The sequence below is a fragment of the Thalia democratica genome, unplaced genomic scaffold (genome assembly GCF_965202585.1).
Source record: "Thalia democratica unplaced genomic scaffold, ktThaDemo2.hap1.1 HAP1_SCAFFOLD_1919, whole genome shotgun sequence".
NCBI lineage: Eukaryota > Metazoa > Chordata > Thaliacea > Salpida > Salpidae > Thalia > Thalia democratica.
This window is the reverse complement of record NW_028140714.1, coordinates 1-7,500: the sequence shown is the minus strand read 5'-3', so window position 1 is coordinate 7,500 and position 7,500 is coordinate 1. Positions and strand designations below refer to the sequence as shown.

Here is a 7,500-nt window from a genome sequence, read left to right as displayed (position 1 = left end):
TTCAGCGGGTCGTCCCGCCCGATCTCAGGTCAAAAGTGATGTACTATAAAAGTACATGCGCTTTGTACGTCGGCCTTTTGAAGTCACTTAACTTATTCTCGAGCACCTACCGTCGTTGCTACCTCACCCGAGGCCAGCAGGCTGCTCACGCTTCAGCTGTGAAATCGCCAGACCAGCTGTCTTTGACGACACGCTCCTTAATTAAGAAACGAGTCGCAGGCACTTTCAAACTAATGAAAGGATCGGTGTGTTAAAGACCCTGAGACGGACGTGGCCCCAGGATTACCCGAGGCCGCAATACGCGTTCAGAATATCGATGCTCAATGTGTCCTGCAATTCACATTACTTCTCGGAGCTAGCTCCGTCCTTCATCGACGCTCGAGCCGAGTGATCCACCGCTAAGAGATCTCTCGTGTTAATCAATCTCAATGCAACCAAAAAATCGTGTTCAAAAAGAAGCGGCCGCGCCAGCACTTGCGTGCTGAATTATTACTCCCGCTGTCAGGAAGCAACGCGACCGAACTATAACAGTTACAGGGCTCGGTCCCTTCGAAGAAGAGACGTCGCTTGAAATCAAATTTCGATTCGTTAATGATCCTTCCGCAGGTTCACCTACGGAAACCTTGTTACGACTTTTACTTCCTCTAAATGATCAAGTTCGATCGTCTTTTCGAACACCGGCGAGTGCGTTGCCGCACGTACCAGGCTCAATCGGAGGACCTCACTAAACCATTCAATCGGTAGTAGCGACGGGCGGTGTGTACAAAGGGCAGGGACGTAATCAACGCAAGCTAATGACTCGCGCTTACTGGGAATTCCTCGTTCAAGGGAAACAATTGCAAGTCCCTATCCCTAGCACGACCGGGGTTCAACGGATTACCCGGACCTTTCGGCCTAGGGAACACACGATGATCCGGTCAGTGTAGCGCGCGTGCGGCCCCGAACATCTAAGGGCATCACAGACCTGTTATTGCTCAATCTCGTGTGGCTAAACGCCACTAGTCCCTCTAAGAAGTTGTCTCCGACCCAATGGGTCGAGCAGCTATTTAGCAAGTAAGAGTCTCGTTCGTTATCGGAATTAACCAGACAAATCGCTCCACCAACTAAGAACGGCCATGCACCACCACCCACAGAATCAAGAAAGAGCTCTCAATCTGTCAATCCTCGCTGTGTCCGGGCCGGGTGAGATTTCCCGTGTTGAGTCAAATTAAGCCGCAGGCTCCACTCCTGGTGGTGCCCTTCCGTCAATTCCTTTAAGTTTCAGCTTTGCAACCATACTTCCCCCGGAACCCAAAGACTTTGGTTTCCCGGAAGCTGCCGGACAGTTCTTAAGTTCGACACTGCCCGATCGCTAGTCGGCATCGTTTAAGGTCAGAACTAGGACGGTATCTGATCGTCTTCGAACCTCTGACTTTCGCTCTTGATTAAAGAAAACATTCTTGGCAAATGCTTTCGCAGTCGTTCGTCTTGCGCCGATCCAAGAATTTCACCTCTAACGGCACAGTACGGATGCCCCCGTCCGTTCCTATTAATCATTACCTCGTGCTCCGAAAACCAACAAAATAGAACCGAGGTCCTATTCCATTATTCCATGCAACATTATACAAGCGTAAAGCCTGCTTTGAACACTCTAATTTTTTCAAGGTAAACTTGCCGGACCACCGCAACACTCAGTTAAGAGCACCGCGAAGGCACCGACCAACAAGAACAACGAGGCCAGTGCTAGCCTTTCGACCGACCAACCTCGCCGTCCCTATATCCAACTACGAGCTTTTCAACCGCAACAACTTAAATATACACTTTTGGAGCTGGAATTACCGCGGCTGCTGGCACCAGACTTGCCCTCCAATGGATACTCGTTAAAAAGTTTAAAGTGTACTCATTCCAATTGCAGGACCTCGTACGAGGTCTGCATTGTTATTTTTCGTCACTACCTCCCCGAGCCGGGAATGGGTAATTTGCGCGCCTGCTGCCTTCCTTGGATGTGGTAGCCGTTTCTCAGGCTCCCTCTCCGGAATCGAACCCTGATTCTCCGTCACCCGTTACAACCTCGGTAGGCCGATACCGTACCGACGATAGTTGATAGGGCAGTTGCTTTAATGAGATGTCGCCAGCACTAGGCCGTGCGATCCGCAAGCTTATCCAGAGTCACCATTGTAACGACCCGAAAGCCGGTTAGTTTTGGTCTGATAAATGCGCGCCTCACGTCAGTTCGGCGCTTTACGCATGTATTAGCTCTAGAATTGCCACAGTTATCCATGTAAAAGCGTACAATCAAATGAACCATAACTGATTTAATGAGCCATTCGCAGTTTCACTGTACGTGAGCTCGTACTTACACTTGCATGGCTTAATCTTTGAGACAAGCATATGACTACTGGCAGGATCAACCAGATAACTATCCGAGGGCGTTTAAACCCGTTGCTCGACTGAGCGTTTTTACTGTATAAATACAGACCTTTTCTATCACTCGGCTTAAAAGCCTTGCGAACGTTACTGAAAGTCGGCGCCGGCCTTTTGCTGTTTAAAGCGCCAGCCCGCGTCGACTGCAGCATGCAGCTATACAACTGACTGTTCTTTCTCCCGACCAACCGTTTGCCTTCTGCCGGTTAACTCGTCAGCAGCAACACGCCATCTGTCTGCTGCAGTTACCCGCCTCGAGCCGTGCCTGCGTCGGCTACTCGTCTCGACGACTTCGCAAAGCTATAAGCCTACCGCCGCTGGACGCTTGTAGTTTTTCATACGCTGCTCCGATGCGTTTACATAGCACGTTCGCCGCCGCTGCAATAGCCGCGCCTCGGGTGCTAAACAGTAATGCTTTAAGCCCGCTTTCTCGCCAAGTCGACCGAACGCACAAACACGTCTCTCTCACTAGTGTAAAGTAATGCATACGCGTATGATGCTCAAATGTTGTTGTTGAACTTTTTTGCCGATTTTTCCCGATTTTTTTTAAATTTCTTTGTTTCTTTTCAATTTTTTTAATATTTTAAGCTTATTTATGCTACGTTTAAATGTTTTAATACTTTTTTTATACTTTATTTAATATGTTTAAAAGAAATAAATAAAAAATAATATATATAAACTACTTTTTATAATGTTTTAAATATGTTTGTTTATTATAAATAAGCTTTATTTGTATTATTTTTTATTTAAACTTACTTTTTAAATCTTTATATTTGTTTTATCGTTTTAAGCACATTGCGATAAATATAATAAACAAACAATTGAATAAAAATAATAATAAAAAAAAAAATAAAAATAAAAACATAAGCTTATTTTATATGTTTCATTTTATTTTTATTTAATAACCTTTTCAAACCTTAATACTCGTTTTATTTTTTTAAGCAGATCGCGATAAATATAATAAACAAACAATTAAATAAAAATAAATAAAAATAAAATAAAAAAATCAAACATAAGCTTATTTTATATGTTACATTTTATTTTATTTAAAACTTACAATTTAAACCTTTGTATTTGTTCTATTCTTTTAAGCACATCGCGATAAATATAATAAGCAAACAATTAAATAAAAATAATAATAATAAAAAAATCATAAACTTATTTTATATGTTTCATTTTATTTTTATTTAAACTTACTTTTTAAACCTTTATAGTTGTTTTATTTTTTAAGCACATGGCGATAAATATAATAAGCAAACAATTAAATAAAAATAATAACAAATAAATAAAACAATACAGCTAAACTATAAAAAGAAAACTAAATAACTGATAAATACTTGTAAAACATTATTTGAAAAATGTATTTTGAAACACAACACGATTGATTTATAAATAATAATATATTTTTAATTTGTGTAGTTTATTGAAAGTAGTCTCCTTATTTGCTTCTGGTTTTACTTGAGTTACACAACGTTAAATAAACATACTTAACTAAAAATACTGTCATTTTAATAAAACTAAGTACAAATACATTGAATTAACATAGAACTTTAAAAAGCCTTCGCTAGTATCTGTTGGTAACAGTAAATAACCTATTATGACTCACAATACAAGAGTGCGAAATTTATTTTTCATTTGATTTTTCAGGTATTTATTTATTTGTGGAAATAAACTTTTTTATTACATTAGAAACTAATAGAATTTTTCCTATAACTATACCTATTATTATATTTAGTATGCTTAAAAGTAATAAAATGAAACGTCGCGATTATATAATAAACAAACAATCAAACAAACAAAGAAAAAAAAAAAAAAACTATTTTTTTAAACTTATAATTTTATAATTTCAACTATATGTCTTATTTTATTTTCATTTAAACTTACTTTAAACCTCTGTATTTGTTATATATATTTCAACACAATACGATTAAACTATAAGACAAACAACAAAATAAAATAATCACATTAATAAATACACTAAGCAAATAGCTAGAATAAATATAAATAGTTCAATATATACAATATATTTCTTCCATTTTTAAGTTACTTGTTAAACATATTTATTTAAACATGTTTCTTTAGAATATAAAACTAGCAGTTCTACAAATAAAGAAATTAAAAAGCCAATACACATAACACTAATGCAAATATGAACAAAATAATAACTAAATTGTTAAGCTTTTGTAAACTGTGAACTTATAAACTTATAATAACAATTGCATATTCACTATTCACAATAGCTTTTTATTTAGTACACAACTGGTCTGTAAATTGTGTAGTTTATTGAAAGTATAATCCCGTTTTGCTTCTGGTTTAAATAAAGTTATACAACACATACTAAAGTAAATTAAATTAAAGTAATTCACTACTATCTATTATATAAAACCAATTTACAAAATACATTAAAATAAATAAAAATGAACTTTGAACTTATAATAATAACTGCATATTCACTATTCAGAATTGCTTTAAATTTAGTACACAACTGGTCTGTAAATTGTGTAGTTTATTGAAAGTATAATCCGTTTTGCTTCTTGTTTAAATAAAGTTATATAACACATACTAAAGTAAATTAAATAAAGTAATTCACTACTATCTATTAAATAAAACCAATTTACAAAATACATTAAATTAAGTTAAAGTGAACTTTGAACTTATAATAATAACTGCATATTCACTATTCAGAATTGCTTTAAGTTTAGTACACAACTGGTCTGTAAATTGTGTTGGTTCTATTCAAGTACTCTCCTTGTTTGTTTTGTTTTAGTTGTATCACATTCAATACACATAATAAAGTAAACCAAATAAACTCTATTAATTTAAACTAAGTACAAATACATTAAGTTAATACAAAACTTTAAAAAGCTTTTGCTAGTATCTGTTGGTAACAGTAATAACTTATTATGACTCACAATACAAAAGTGCAAAATTTATTTTCGTTTGATTTTTCAAGTGATTTGTTTGTGGACAAAAAAACTTTTAAGTTTTAGTATAAAAGACTAATTGTATTAATTTTAACTCAGAAAATTGTACTCTACAAGATGGTGCCATTATTTTTTCGATATCTCAAACTGGTCAAACCACTTTTTTAGCGCTCTAATTGTTTTTAAACAGCAAATAACGTTATCTGATTGGCTTACGTTTTATTTGCTAATAACTAGAATTTACTTTTCTTTTAAGCGTTAAAGAAATGTAAATAAACGAGTAATATGTATAAATAGGTCAGAAAGAAAAAATAGTACAAAAAGATGAATTCAAAAAGCAAAAGCCTACGGCACGTGGTATTCCCAAGCGGTCACCCATCTAAGTACTAACCACGCCCGACACTGCTTAACTTCCCAGATCGGACGAGATGGGGTGTGCTCAGTGTGGTATGGTCGTAGGCGTTTGAAAGCGTTTACAAGCCTTTATAAACCCTTCGGTTTGTTTAAAAACCTATTTGCACTTGATTTACAATCAATTTGATATTTTAAAATTATTCCTTATAAAATTTTAACCTGAATTAACCTTTTTTTTGTTTTTTTTTATCAACAGTTACTCCCAAACTGTACTAAAACTGTATTGTAACTGTACAAAAGTGTTTGTTTAAATAATTGTTATCTATAAATTACCTAAGACCAGGACAAGTAGAAGTAAAGTTTATTGAATTATTGAATTAAATAAATAAAATCGTAAAATAAAATAATACAATATGTTTACAATTTGTCATTGATCTATCCATTTATGTTATTGCATTACAAATACAAACATTGCATACATTCAAGAGTATTATTCATCAATCTTTTCAATATAATAAGTTTTAAATTTATATTTATTTTTAAATAATTCCTGACATTTTAGATTACCTGAGATTTTTTTTTAATTAAATTAATTTTAGTAATTATATACTTGACGTTCTATTTTGTTTAATTTGATAACTCAACCATGTTTATATTTTTTTATAGTTTAACAGAACTATTAAACTAAAAGACATTACATACAGCTTCTAAAAGTTTTAAACACCTTAAAAAAGTAATATATAAAATAATTGATAAGAATATTAAACTTATAAAAATTTAGTAAAAGGTTATATAAACGTTATTTAAATTAATATAAGATAGTTAACTTATTTTTTCATTTAATGTGATATAATATAAATATATTTTGAGAGACAATTAATTAACGTAAACAATGTCATAGTGGAAACTGCATGTCTGCTAAAAACGTAAAACGCAAAACTGCTTTAATAAATCACTAAATAACAAAAAAATTGCCTGTCTAGCAGGCGTTCAATTCAAATGACAAAGAAATTTAACTCCGGCTCTCAAGTATATGTCTTGCGTGACGACTAGCGGGACTCGATCTCACACCTTCCGCTTATGAGTTAGCTGTCAAGACCAAAGACCCAACGCCACGACAAAGATAAAGAAATATTTTGCTATATAAATAGGTTGATTTTATAATTTTGTCAATTACAATTACATGTCAATTACAGTGTCAATTTGAATTTAAATTAAATTAATTTTAGTAATTAAATACTTGACGTTCTAGTTTGTTTAATTTGATAACTCAACTATGTTTATTTATTTTTTACTAATTTTAAAATTATTATTATACAATATATTTGTTATATTATATTTATTTTATTACTTAAACTTATTATATACATTTAATATATAATATTATTAAATAACTTTATTAACGAATTAAAAACAAAATATTATTATTATTATGTTATTAATTTAGTGTTTTATTTTAAAGATATATTAAAGAACTAAACAGATATTACCCCTAAAAAACTTTGTTAATAATATATAAAAAGTACTCAAAGTCAGATTCGGAAATATATATACTGTTTTTTTTCATCAATATTGCAGGTCTGCGTAGCCGGGGGCTGTAATCTAGCTGCCAGCAGGCCTGAAATGGTGGCCACTATTGTTCAATGTTCAACTTCAAATTCTTTGAGATTATACTGTACTATCTATCTATTTAACAAATCTATCTAACAAATGTTGTTCAATCTAGGTTGTGGGTACTTGGGTCGAGTAATGCCTTTGACTTACAATCTGTTGTGGATTGTCAATATTTCTCTATCTATCAATAAACAAATCTATCTAA

At 33.4% G+C, this 7,500-nt stretch overlaps 4 non-coding genes across 4 annotated transcripts in view; all 4 read right to left on the bottom strand.

Moving 5' to 3' along the window:
* Positions 1 to 32, bottom strand: part of LOC145848986 (large subunit ribosomal RNA) — a 3,630-nt gene extending 3,598 nt beyond the window's left edge. The window contains exon 1 of the ribosomal RNA XR_014372257.1: positions 1 to 32. This exon is cut by the window's left edge and continues 3,598 nt beyond it. This is a non-coding gene — a ribosomal RNA (large subunit ribosomal RNA).
* Positions 33 to 254: 222 nt separating this feature from the next.
* LOC145848989 (5.8S ribosomal RNA) lies at positions 255 to 407 on the bottom strand. The gene has a single exon (XR_014372260.1). It is a non-coding gene; the product is annotated as a 5.8S ribosomal RNA (ribosomal RNA).
* A 182-nt stretch (positions 408 to 589) lies between these two features.
* On the bottom strand, positions 590 to 2,397 carry LOC145848985 (small subunit ribosomal RNA). The gene has a single exon (XR_014372256.1). It is a non-coding gene; the product is annotated as a small subunit ribosomal RNA (ribosomal RNA).
* Positions 2,398 to 5,669: 3,272 nt separating this feature from the next.
* Positions 5,670 to 5,788, bottom strand: LOC145848983 (5S ribosomal RNA). The gene has a single exon (XR_014372254.1). It is a non-coding gene; the product is annotated as a 5S ribosomal RNA (ribosomal RNA).
* Positions 5,789 to 7,500: the final 1,712 nt, after the last annotated feature.